Source organism: Canis lupus, chromosome 30 (genome assembly GCF_048164855.1).
Source record: "Canis lupus baileyi chromosome 30, mCanLup2.hap1, whole genome shotgun sequence".
Taxonomy (NCBI): Eukaryota; Metazoa; Chordata; class Mammalia; order Carnivora; family Canidae; genus Canis; species Canis lupus.
Window position 1 is genome coordinate 14,872,746 of NC_132867.1, and position 12,598 is coordinate 14,885,343.

At 34.1% G+C, this 12,598-nt stretch overlaps 1 protein-coding gene and 1 long non-coding RNA gene across 9 annotated transcripts in view; one reads left to right on the plus strand and one right to left on the minus strand.

The window, feature by feature from the left end:
* ROBO2 (roundabout guidance receptor 2) overlaps positions 1–12,598 on the minus strand; it is a 1,635,491-nt gene that overhangs the window by 1,424,913 nt on the left and 197,980 nt on the right. The window lies entirely within an intron of this gene.
* LOC140621464 (uncharacterized) overlaps positions 1–12,598 on the plus strand; it is an 82,519-nt gene that overhangs the window by 23,168 nt on the left and 46,753 nt on the right. For 2 of the 8 annotated variants that reach the window (XR_012021172.1, XR_012021175.1), the window contains one exon: positions 10,442–11,027. The exons of 2 other annotated variants lie outside the window; for them this stretch is intronic. This is a non-coding gene — a long non-coding RNA (uncharacterized lncRNA). Of the gene's footprint in view, positions 1–551; positions 2,422–2,448; positions 2,645–3,849; positions 3,942–10,441; positions 11,028–11,092; positions 11,625–12,598 lie in introns of those variants that run through there. 4 more of the 8 variants (XR_012021178.1, XR_012021171.1, XR_012021179.1 and 1 more) reach the window with 4 other exon arrangements.

A 12,598-nucleotide genomic window follows, 5' to 3' on the forward strand; every position in this document is an offset into this window, starting at 1 on the left:
AATTATCCTTCCTAAACTCAGTTTAGTCCTAAATATAAAGTTATAAATGTGACAGCACCCATGTGTATTCTAAAGCACTATACAAAAGTAAGGTATCTTCATTACCTAGTGTTATTGGAATTAATTTCTGGGAGATTGAGTAGTGTATTTCAAGTGGCCTCCAATTACAAAGACACATCTGAATATAAGAAGTGAACACATTTCTTTTAAAATTATGCATACTGAAGCAAAATCCACCCTGGAATTCCCCTATATAAATGAAAGTTCAATTTCCTTAGAGTATATGCCATCTCATTCCCTAGTGTGTAGCAGCAAATTGTTTGCTTTTTATTTTGGTGCTATAAATGCCAGAGAATATTTCTCACATCATTTACACAGAGGCTTTGGTCCTCAATAGATGGAAATGTGAACTAGGTTATCCTTGCCAAAGTCAAAAAAAAGTAACTATGGAAGTCACATTTCACATTTCAATAAGAAAAAAGTCCCTAGATCAAGAGAATCGTTTTTGAGATGACAAATCTTTTGTTTTATTCTGGTCTGTGTTTTCACAGAGTATAACCTTACAGAATGATTTTTATGGTATTTCTGAATTCCCGGAAGTTCAGAAGAACAAGAACTACAAACCATGATTATCCACAAGTTATTGCTGTACATGCAAACTCTTGAACCACAATCACCATTGTCACTCCTTTTATGTGAAGAAAATAATGCAAATGATTTCCAAGGAGTGGATCACATCTACACTTGAAGCATTGGATGAATATCTTTAAATTATCTTTTATTTTTATTTCAATACATGTACAATGCAATAGTGAGCAGCAGTTTATAATACTTGACTAAATGTCAGTAAGTGAAGAAGTTTTGGCTGACATCACCCAACCATTATGAGTGTATATAAATATCCAGTATGAATAAGATTCTTTTCCAGAGAATCCATATAAACACAATCTCTCTCTCTCTCTCTCTCATACACACACACACGCACGCACGCACATGCACACACACATGCACACACACACATAAACCCTTGGGGATAATCTTTCCTTCAGGGAAAAAAAAATGGGTCTGTAAATCAACTTTCTTTAGACACAATGGCTAGTTATTAGAGATCTCATCTTTTCAGCTAGGCAAGATAATTTCCTAAAAGGTTTCCCCAAAGTAGATTTTGAATTGGAAAACAGTTACTGTAAATTAATACAACATCACTGGTTTGAGAGGAAAGATTTATGTGTTCTTCCTCCAAAGGCTAGAAACTTGAACAGTTCTTTGTTTAATATTGTCCTCTTCATGTCGCCTTTTTTTATAAAAGAAGCCTGAAGAGCTCTTTGCCATGAAGGCCACATTTTCTATTAAACATAACTAATCAAACACACATGCATACTATGTGTAAATGACATTCACTTCAGTGTTGCTACTTCACCTAGTAAAAATGCTTCAAAACAAACACTTCTTAAATGGTCATTTTACCCTCTGCTTTTGGAAGTACCCCGGCTTCAGAAAGTTTTATAAAACAGATTTGCTATTGATATAACATGGCAATTTGCATTATAATCTATATGAACTCACAATCCTAAAAACTGTTTAGAAGGCGCTTTGATAATGGACTGAGCTCACTGATTGGTTGTCTTCTGTTTATTTCAACTTACTATATCTTGATATTATGTTTTTAGTAAATTTTACTTGCTTGTTTTTACCTCAAATCATATTCAAGAAAGCCTATAGCTATTTGGTTATAGAATAAGAAATATTAATTTGTTTTTCACATGAACTTATCCAAAGGTACCATAGTAATCAAATTGTACAAATGTTTATACTTCATAAAATTATATATGTTAGAAAATAGCTATGTCCCACTTTATAGTCTATTTGTTTTAAGGGGTACAATTTAGTGACAATTTACCCAAATCCTTTCAATTTAGTAATAAAGTGCTATTAATTTTTTTTAAAAATATTAAACACATCTCAAGAAATAGTTCTACGAAATGAGTTATAATTATTAATTTGATAGATCTGAATGAACAAAATGAGATTTAACTTTGTGAAAAGGTCAGCATGTAGATTTTTCAGCTTCTAGAAGTGACCTTGAAAGTCGCTGCTGGTAGAGTTGTATCTGGCATTGAGGTTGATATGAGTGAGTGAATCCAAAACTTACCAAAGTCTGTTCCACAGGTAAGTATGAAATCATAGTGGGAGATCATCTTTAAGGAAAAGCTTTGCTTCAGGAAGTTCTGAGTATCTAAGCTCTCTCACTATGACTAAGAATCTTTGATGATAGAATTTGACCACAACAGAGTCCCTTGTTCATTTACTCTTAACCATATAATAACAATTATCTGATAATAGACACGGAAAGAACATGTGGTTGGCCATCTTACAACTATATATATATTATATGTATATATAATATATATCATATATATTAAAGATTTATTTATTTATCATTCATAGAGAGAGAGAGAGAGAGAGGCAGAGACACAGGCAGAGGGAGAAGCAGGCTCCACGCAGGGAGCTCGATGTGGGACTCGACCCCGGGTCTCCAGGATCACGCCCTGGGCGGAAGGCAGGCTCCAAACTGCTGAGCCACCCAGGGATTCTCACAACAATATATTAAACAGATGCTCAGTGCCAAATAAATATTTTGTTTTCCAAAATTAATGAAAGCAGATAGAGATTAATATGCCTCAATCATTCTGGGTTCTAACCATGAACACCTTTTTTGTATTATTATTTATCTACAATAATGGGCAAGTAATAGTGCCTAATGATAATATCCAAGAGGAGATCTAAAGTTAGAGATAAATTGCATGTGATACTGTATTCCCTCAAAAGTTAGGAGATTGTGGTTCCTAACCCTATTTCTATATTCCTCATTTAAACTTAGTTTGGTGAGTCATGAAGGCACTGCCTTTTCAATAAATGTGTTAATAATTTATTTTTATTTTTATTTTCCTATTTTGAAGTATAACTTTTACAATTGCAGATTGCCCTATGTTGACACTCCTACTCTCAAATTCTTATCCGTGTGAGATAATCACACTTTTTAAGCTTAAAAACAAACATAGCCTTTTTTTACGCTTTTTACTGGTAGTAAATGCTGACAATGCTATTTTTCCCTTTAAAATGATCTTGATGGTCGAAGACTCTGTACTCTACAATAAACAAATTATTTAATTTAATTGAATGATTATGCTTATGAAGGAAAAAACTCAGAGCATTGGTAATGTAACAGAGTATAAGATCCAGACAGAAATTACAACCCAACCTTAAAAATCTTGCTGTGTTCAGATTGGTGAAGTTCATTACAAACTACTTACAGGTTTTTCTTCAGATCAGGAAAAAAAAAAGTAGACACTGAGTTTTAATTGTGAATATTTTTCTAAGTTCATTTGAGAAAAGACTTCATCTTGACCCTATTTTACTGAACTAACTTGGTATGTCTTACTAAAATCTCATTGCATAGAACTCTATCTGACACTAATGAAGAGTAATACTATTCATTGATGGACTTCAGAGAAGCTGAAAAAACAATGTAGGGATTTTTTTTTTACATTGACTCTACTGTTCCCTGAATGTTATGTCAAATAGTGATTGTGAAAATGCACAGTAAGTGTTGTTCTGGTCCCTAATTTAAGGCTGCAAATTTTCCCTGATGTTTTTATGCCAAGCAACCTTAGCATAGAAATAATTACAATAAGCAATAGGAGTACAGTAGGAGTACAGAATACTGGATGGACTTATCATTAGAGAAGTAATAAGAGTTATCATGAGACAAATAATCCCAGGGGACTTCAATAATCAGTTGTAAATGCCATTCAAGCTAACAAAATCAAAATGTTTCCTTGAAAGCAGCAAAGAAGATAGCAGAAACACTAATTAGATACAGAAAAGCTCTTCCAAACCCGAACAATGTTACTTGGCTTCCTTGAATAGTTTCCAATGAGGTAATTTGTTTTGTTTTGTTTTATTTCTCAAGAAAATTAACTTTTAGCTTTAAGCATAATGATTTTTCTTATACATCTTTGACTTTAATCCAGTTTGCTTAAACAAGGGGAAAAATCACACTTTTTAAAGACAAATCTTATTGAGTTAGTGTTTATTTTTCTTCACTGAATGAGTTTTTGCTAAAAGGTACAACAGTGAATATATAGTTTTAAACATTTAGCATCAAAAAAGGATTTCCAGGAAGTCATCTGAAAATCAACAGGGGAACAACATCAACAATAACAAAAATTTTTTGTATCTTTGATAAAACTGGGATACCAGTAATCACCACCCTCCTTCCTTTTTTTAAATTTTATTTTATTTATTCATGAGAGACACAGACTGAGAGAGAGAGAGGCAGAGACACAGGCAGAGGGAGAAGCAGGCTCCATGCAGGGAGCCTGATGTGGGACTCGATCCTGGGACTCCAGGATCACGCCCTGGGTCAAAGGCAGGCGTTAAACCGCTGAGCCACCCAGGGATCCCACCACCCCCCTTCCTTAGGTAGATATGTGGTCAAAAGCAACAGGGATAGAGTAGGAAAAGGTGTAAGGAAAAGATAATATATCAGAGAATATGAATGGAGCATGAAGCATCTCAGAAAGAGGAAGCAAAAATGAACTTTTAAAAAGTGATGGCCACTCCTGGAGAAACACTCAGAATTCTCTTTTCAAAAAGTGAGAACAGGACTATACCACCTGGTAGCAAGGGAGTACTGGATTTAGTTTAGGTCTGAGGAACAGAAAAAGTAAGGCTAAATAAAGAATTAATAGATAAATCATCTTGTAGAAACCAGTTAACTAGTTTGTCATAGTGATTGCAGAAGAAATGGAAATCTTGCCACCTAAAAATATAAAGCGAAATAAAGTGAAAAAGCAATTAAACAAACAGCAACAACAGAAAAACAACAACAATAAAAAAAATCCCATGAAGTTGCCTAACTCTTTGAATGGGGAAAAGTAAAGAATAATTAAACTTATACAGAAGAAACTCAGTGTTACAAGAAAAATTGCAATTAGCCTGGAACCCAGCCTTAACACTTCACTTGAACAATAGTTGGCCTATGAAAATATTGTTCCTTCCATTATAATTAATTTAAAAAAATACCATTAATAAGATATGCACAAAAAAAAGATTTTAAAGGAGTAAAAGAAGCAGAAAATATTTACAGAAAATGAAAAATTCCTAACAAAAAAAATTGTTACTAGGGAGAAGATAAAAATTGTGATCATATATTTTCACCATGAGTTAAAAAGAGTAGTTGCTTCAATGAATCAAGAACACAAGGCAGAAGGCCAGAAGTTCAGGGAATAAATGACAAAACAATCTAGAGAGATCTAAAAGTTGAGCTGGGGGGTTCAGTAAAAATGAAAGAAAAATATTAAAACATCATAGAAATAAAGTAAATCTGAAAAGATTATGGGAAAGAACATAAATGACTCAAATAATATTGAGGAACAAAGTACAGAAATTGAAAAAATAGGAAATAGAAATAGTTAAAATAAATACAAATTTTTAAAGAGAAAAAATGAATTAAAATGACAGGCATTGAAAATAAGGAAATGTATTATAAGTTGGTTGATCTCTCTAAAAAAGAAAATCAAAATAATGGAACAGAAGAAAAATAAAAAAATATAAGAAAAATTTTTGGAAACAAAAGAAGATATGACTTTAAAAATTAAAAGACATTTGAATTTACATTTTGTTCTAGGTACAAATGACACAGAATGGCCAATGGAGAAAGGAAAAAGACTGTCTTATGAGAGAAGGAAAAATGTGACTGGTCTTAGTTATCCAGCACCATCCACATATCACAGCATAGTGAGAAAACATCTACAATTTTTTTTTAAACCTGAAATGTTAAGAAAAATGTTTTTACACAGCTGACCTGTTTTCTGAGTACAAAGTTACCAGGCACACAATTTGAACTTGCACACTATTGCTGAGTCATTCTTCAGGGATCTTCTAGAAGCCAAACCCCAAACAATCCAGAAATGACTAAAAATCTTTGGTGAAGGAACTCTGCATGGGATGACCAGAAAATATAATATACTTAATATTCTTAATATTTCATGAAACATTCTTATCCTTAAAATTTTATCCTATATTTATTTGAAACTCAAATTTGAGTAATTATCTATTTTTATTTGTGAAAGGTGACAACTCTGTGAAGACAGATAAATCTTTTAACTGCATTAACATGATTGAAAGAAACATGGGGTCTAGAATTTTTCAGAGCAGAATGTGAATATTTTTTATCCACTGGCATTTCAAAAATAGCATAACAAAATATGAGAGGGGGAATGGGGAAACAGGGTGAAAGGAAAGTCAGTTCTTTGATCCCTTAACCTGTAGTAGACAAAGAAGGATAAATATATTAATTTTTATCAATGGTCAGATAAGAGTTATCTAAAAATAGGAGATTAATAATATTCTATAAAATTAAAGTGACAAAGTTGAACATCAGAACAGAATTATAACTATAAATAGAAAAACAGAAACCTAAGTTAAGAATGCAATAGGACATAAAATAACATGCTAGAACTAAGATCAAACTATCACACAATAAATAAAAGACTCCCTTATATGTTTGCCTAGAGTAAAACTCAACTCCAGCCTCTACAAAAAATATACATTAACAATACAATTTAGAAAAGGGAAAACCAAGATGTCAAAGTACACAAAAGATTCACCCAAAAAGAAATCTAGGATTGAAATCTTTTATCAGGCAAACATTAAGTCAGGACACAAAGCAGACAAATTGAAGAAGGGTATTTTTCTATTGTTATAAATTGCAGTTCACAATGAACATCTATGCCACCATATCAATAGGCATATAGCAAACTGCAGAGAACATATAAGGAAAAAAAGACAAATGCATTAATTTTGTCTCTCTACCCATGATAATTAAAGGGACATAAATACGTAAAATTGAAAAAACATAACTAAGAAACATCTAATAGTTTATACTAAGCTCTGTATCTTGAAAAAGAAAAACAGAGCACAATCTCCTTTCAAACATCCATTGATTATTATTTATAAAAAGTAAAAATATCATAGGCCACAAAGAAAAATTTAATCAAAAAGTAGCAAAGATAGGATGCATTCTCTTATCAGTCTGCAGGTAATAATAGTAACAACGACTAATAAAACTTCTGAAAATTAAAAGCAGATCTCTCTTCTTGGGTCATGGAGGAAATCCCACAGAAGAATGAAAAATATCCCAAAAATAAAAACAAGGATACCCTAATTATCTTCCTAGATACTACTTACAAATCATCTGGTAAGAATATGTAATTATTTCCCTAATTTTATATTTTGTATTATTTGAGATAATAGCCATATAGCTAGTAAAGGGAGGAGCTGAATTTAAACTCAGTTGATTGACACCAAATTTGTTCTTTTTACATTAGGCATTAATGCCTTTCAAAGTATTAGAGCCTTTCTTCCTTTATTTGTAAAATGAGCGTGTTAAATGAGAAAATAAGAACTAGTATTTGACTGCTTACAACAGGCCATATGGTGTTACATGGGGTTTTTTCCGTGCATTAATGTTTAATTCTCACATCAATTCCATGAGGTAAAAATCATTATGCCTAACTTAAAGGAAGCTAAACTGAGGCCCTGAGAGTTAAATAACTTTTCCAACTTGCCTAAATAGTCAAATCAGAATCTGAACCCAGAGAGTCTGGTTGGCTATAGATTTAGCCACATTTCAGACATAGTCTGCTTCCAAGGTCTGGTTCTAGAGTTCTGTAAGACACATGTATACCTTAATATTCATGACATGATGTTTAAATAATTTATCACAGAACATTGTATGGCCCTCAGTGAATTACATGTGGGTAATAGGATAACTATTCAGATGAGTTTTTCCCCAGGGTAAATGAAGAGTAAAATGCCAGGGTTCCAATCACACAGAACAACATTCTCAATTGTTAGTGAAACAAAAGAATTGTTTCAGTACTGTAGGCAGCACATGTCCCAAATAAGCTTTTTAACCAACGCAGATGGTGTAGGTTTGATCCAGGGCTGTTACATAAACACGTTAGTTTATAAATGAAATTGTCCAACCTCAATGACAAATAGCTGTACATCTGCCTAATAATTATTTCTGTACCATTTTTAGAACAGAGTACTGTAATTATTTTCCGTGATTATAAAGAATTTGGGAATGAATCACACAGATGCTTTGCTATTTACAGTTAAACAATTATTTCCCTTCTCCTTCCTTACTATCCAATAATATTTCTTTATTATGTTGAACCTAAAAATTGAACAAGGAAAGGTAATGTAAGCCAACATATTAAAGACAGTAATCACCCAGATTGCTACTGCTGGGGAAATAATTCTACCATATGTCCTCTGTTCCATTGATTGTGAAATTGCTGCTCTCATTAAATGGTTTGCTTGACCCTTAGTGGAGTAACCACCATTTTCCTCTTTTAGAGTTGCAATTTCATTGCTTGTCTTTTATCCCTGGAATAGATTTCTAATGATAAAATGCTCCATCATATTCTTCCCTATCTCCTCTATTCCTGCTGCAGTCTCTTCCATTTGACTCCTCCAAGAAGTTTAGATTATTTATATTATATGGCCATCAACTTGGTAGGTGCTATTGGAAACACAAGTTTTTTTGTTGTTGTTTTTTGTTTTGTTTTGTTTAATCACAGTTAAGTATTGCTCTGGCTTGGATGGAGAATGAGAAAAAAAAAACAAAAAGGGAGGAGAAAATGAATACTGAAGAATGAACTCTTATATAATGTTTTAGATACTTTAGGAGAAGAATTATAGAAATTTTCGTGGTTTCACATTCACAAGATTTTGTTTAGGAAATGCATAGCGGGTAAAATTTGTCATCCAACAAGTATATAAAAAATGCTTCCTATATAATTAATGTGTGGTTATACCTTAGGGTAAGGTGATCCCTGCCTATACTGGAATCACAGAGGGAAAAGAGACATTAAAATGAGACTTAAAATGAGAATTAAAAAGTGTAAAAGTCTATATATAATTACAATATTTTAACCCATATAAAAATAACTTATAGAGGTAAGAGAATTACATTTGTTAAATAACAGTCATGTCTTTAATGTCAGGAAAAGAATAAATAGTAAATATAATAGGACTACGGAATTCTGCAAACATAAGTTTGATCTTGCCCCATCACTCAACTATGTGACAGAGAGTACCAGGGATGAGATCTGACAGTGAAAATATCAACATTAAGGTAAAAAAAAAAAAAAAAGAAAAAAAGAAAAGAAAAGAAAAAAGATAGCTTTAAAAAACTGTGACTGATGATCTAGTCAAGATTCTCAGAGAGTATACTGGTATAAAATAAAGTTGGCTCCTATTTTGAATATCATTTTTTCCATATTATGACATTTTTGCAAATGTTAAATGTCCAACTGCTTGTTAGAACATTAACCCTAAGCTTGCTGCCGAATCCTATAAGTGATCTTAACTCAATAATAATATAAAACCTTTAATATTCTATGGGGTCACTAACCGAGTATGTATGCTAATGAAACTTTAACTCTGACAAGATAATCTTAATTTGGTAATTTGAATAAATTGATGAAAAATGGGATGTCTGGGTGGCTCAGCGGTTGAGCACCTGCCCCTGGCTCAGGGGGAGATCCGCGGTCTCTGGATCGAGTCTCACATTGGGCTCCCTGCCTGGAGCCTGCTTCTCCTTCTGCCTATGTCTCTTTCTGTCTCTCTCTCTCTCTCTCTTCTCTCTCTCTCTCTCGAATAAATAAGTAAAATCTTTTAAAAAAAGAAATATTTGTAATTTTATTGTCATTCTGGCCATAAAGGTCAAGAAATATATGTTAACAAAGTGAACTATAGTCAAACATTTTTATGAAAGTTATTCACAGCATAAAATGTTTTATCTATTATTTCTGTTTGAACTGAAGATGGAACAAACCATTATAATAGTGCAATATCTAGTTCATTTGACCCATCCAAAATTGGTTTGGTGCATGAGCCACCAGCAAATTCATTTATTATTTTAGAACAGCAATGTTATAAATGCTATTTATTCATGAATGACAACAGTCCTCTTACTTTACATAAGCAATTTAACACAGTTCATTTGTTCAGGTGTACATGGTGAGAGACAATTCATTTACATTATTTTTCTCTTCTAACTACTACACCCCCATATTGTATTCATTTCCCAAGAGCAGTTGCTTAAAAAAAGCATCTGAAGGAGATTTTCTTATTTTCGCTACAGACATGATTTTCCATGCAAAAGTTTGCTAACATAAACAGTTTTTGCTCTATATTTTGAAAGAACAAAGAAATCTGGCATTCTCTACATGGCATAGAAACTGGCACCATTTTTTTTCAGTTCTAGCGGCCCATTTTGACACAGCTATTGTTATTGTCCATAACACTAGAAGTATTAATGATAATAGTAGTAATAGTTTGTACTTGACATTTCTTTAAACAGGTCATTAAATTCTTCTTGCTAAGATGAGCTACATTTTTTCAGAAACACGTACCGTTTTATGTGGGAAGACTTAAGAGAAACAGGCAAATAAACTTCCAAAAGATGAACAAATGCAGTATTTCCTTCTTTGCTATGATTTTAACTGTGCATCACACATAACTGTCTAGGTCAAGTGTAATTAGAGAATCCTTGGTATTCACCAGCTTTACCATGATTCTTCATCTGCAGGTCTTTGAGGGGAAAGGAACTGAGAATTTCATTTCCATCAAATTTTATTCCATCTGTCTCATTTGGGGAAACAATGTGTTAAATATCTGAAGGGGCTCTCTCAAGAGACAGAATTCTTGGGGCACCTGGGTGGCTCAGTCAGTTAAGCATCCAACTCTCAGTTTTGGCTCAGGTCATGATCTCATGGGTCCTGAAACAGAGCCCCACATTGGTCCCCACACTCAGCAGAGAGACTGCTTAAAGATCCTCTCCCTCTGCCCCTCATCATAGTTGCTCTGGTGCTCTCTCTCTCTCTCAAATAAATAAATCTTAAAAAAAAAAAAAAAAAAAGAATTCTCTTCTAACACTAAGAAACAAACCAAGACTTTGACACTTCTTAAATCCCAAATTAACTATAGTGAGTCCGTTCCATCATTTGTACAGGGATGCATATTCGACAACAGTTGGGAACCATTGCTACAAATAATGGATAAAAGTTTGCTTGAGGATTCTCCAAGCAAGATTCCATTTTTTTCTGCAGTTGAAAACTCTTTCTCTCCCTCTTTCTCTGTTCCTCCTCCTCTCTATTTCTGTCTTCTTACATAGTCAGTAGAATGCGAATAAGGTCATCATTTTGTATATCTATCTATTTTTATGTATCTATCCATTTTTATGAAAATAAAGTATTTTGCTCTTGGTATACTTCTTTCAGGTCTCAGGAGAACTTTTCCTGGACACTGAGACTATGTCACTACCATATTTTAGGATTAAATGTTTTATCAAATATATTTATGGAATTCATAAAATGCCTATAGTTTGCATTTAAAATTTGGGGATCCCTGGGTGGCGCAGCGGTTTGGCGCCTGCCTTTGGCCCAGGGCGCGATCCTGGAGACCCGGGATCGAATCCCACATCAGGCTCCCGGTGCATGGAGCCTGCTTCTCCCTCTGCCTGTGTCTCTGCCTCTCTCTCTCTCTCTCTGTGACTATCATAAATAATAAAAAAAAAATTAAAAAAAAAATAAAAATAAAAATAAAATAAAATAAAATTTGTTGGAGTCCTTTCTCTTTGGCATCTTTCTCACTACTCACAACTCAGGGGCAGACAGTGTAGAAAAAACAATCTGAAAAACGCCTGGGGCACACAGTGGGGAGATTATTCACTATTCTAGGAGTGCATCCCTGAGAGGCAGTGTTCAGGGAAATGCCTCTCTGGGAACAAAGGAGCTGGCTGGCACCATTTTCCTCACTGGCCCCTCAGCATAAACACAGAGCCACTGGTGGGAGACGACAAACACTGTCATTGGCTGCCTAAGTCATTTACACAAAGCCCCAACTCCCTTCTGCTCTAGCAGTACTGCCCTTCCATCAAGCTTGTCACAGTCCCAGTGTGTTAGGTCCCTCCTCCAGAAGACCAGCGTAAGTCCCTGCCCACATCACAGCTTCTGACCAGAAAGTTCTGCAGGGCTTCAGTTCTAGTATAGTTGGCACCAAGTCTCATTTCACAAGCAGACCAGAGCACACCTAGCTAAAACTCACCTCATTCAGGCCAGGGACATACACTGCTCAAAGCCGGCAAGGAGAGCCTTTGCAGACAACTGGCCTAAGGGATAGAACAACCAGAACACAATAGCAAAGCACACACAGCACATACCCAAGACCGTCCCTGGCACTACCTGACTTCTTCATAAGGCCATTACTTTTAGGAGCAGGAGACATAACTGGCTTCTAACACAGAGAAGAAGACAGAAACTTAGAAAAAAATATCAAGACAGAGAGAATTATCCCAAATGAAAGAAGATAAGGCCACATCCAGAGTTCTAAATGAAACAGATATGAGTTGTGTGCCTGAAGGAGAATTTAAAGCAGTGGTCAAAAGGGTACTCACTGGGCTTGAGAAAAGAACAGAAGACATCAGTGACTCTTATAACAGAGACAAAATTTAAAAAGA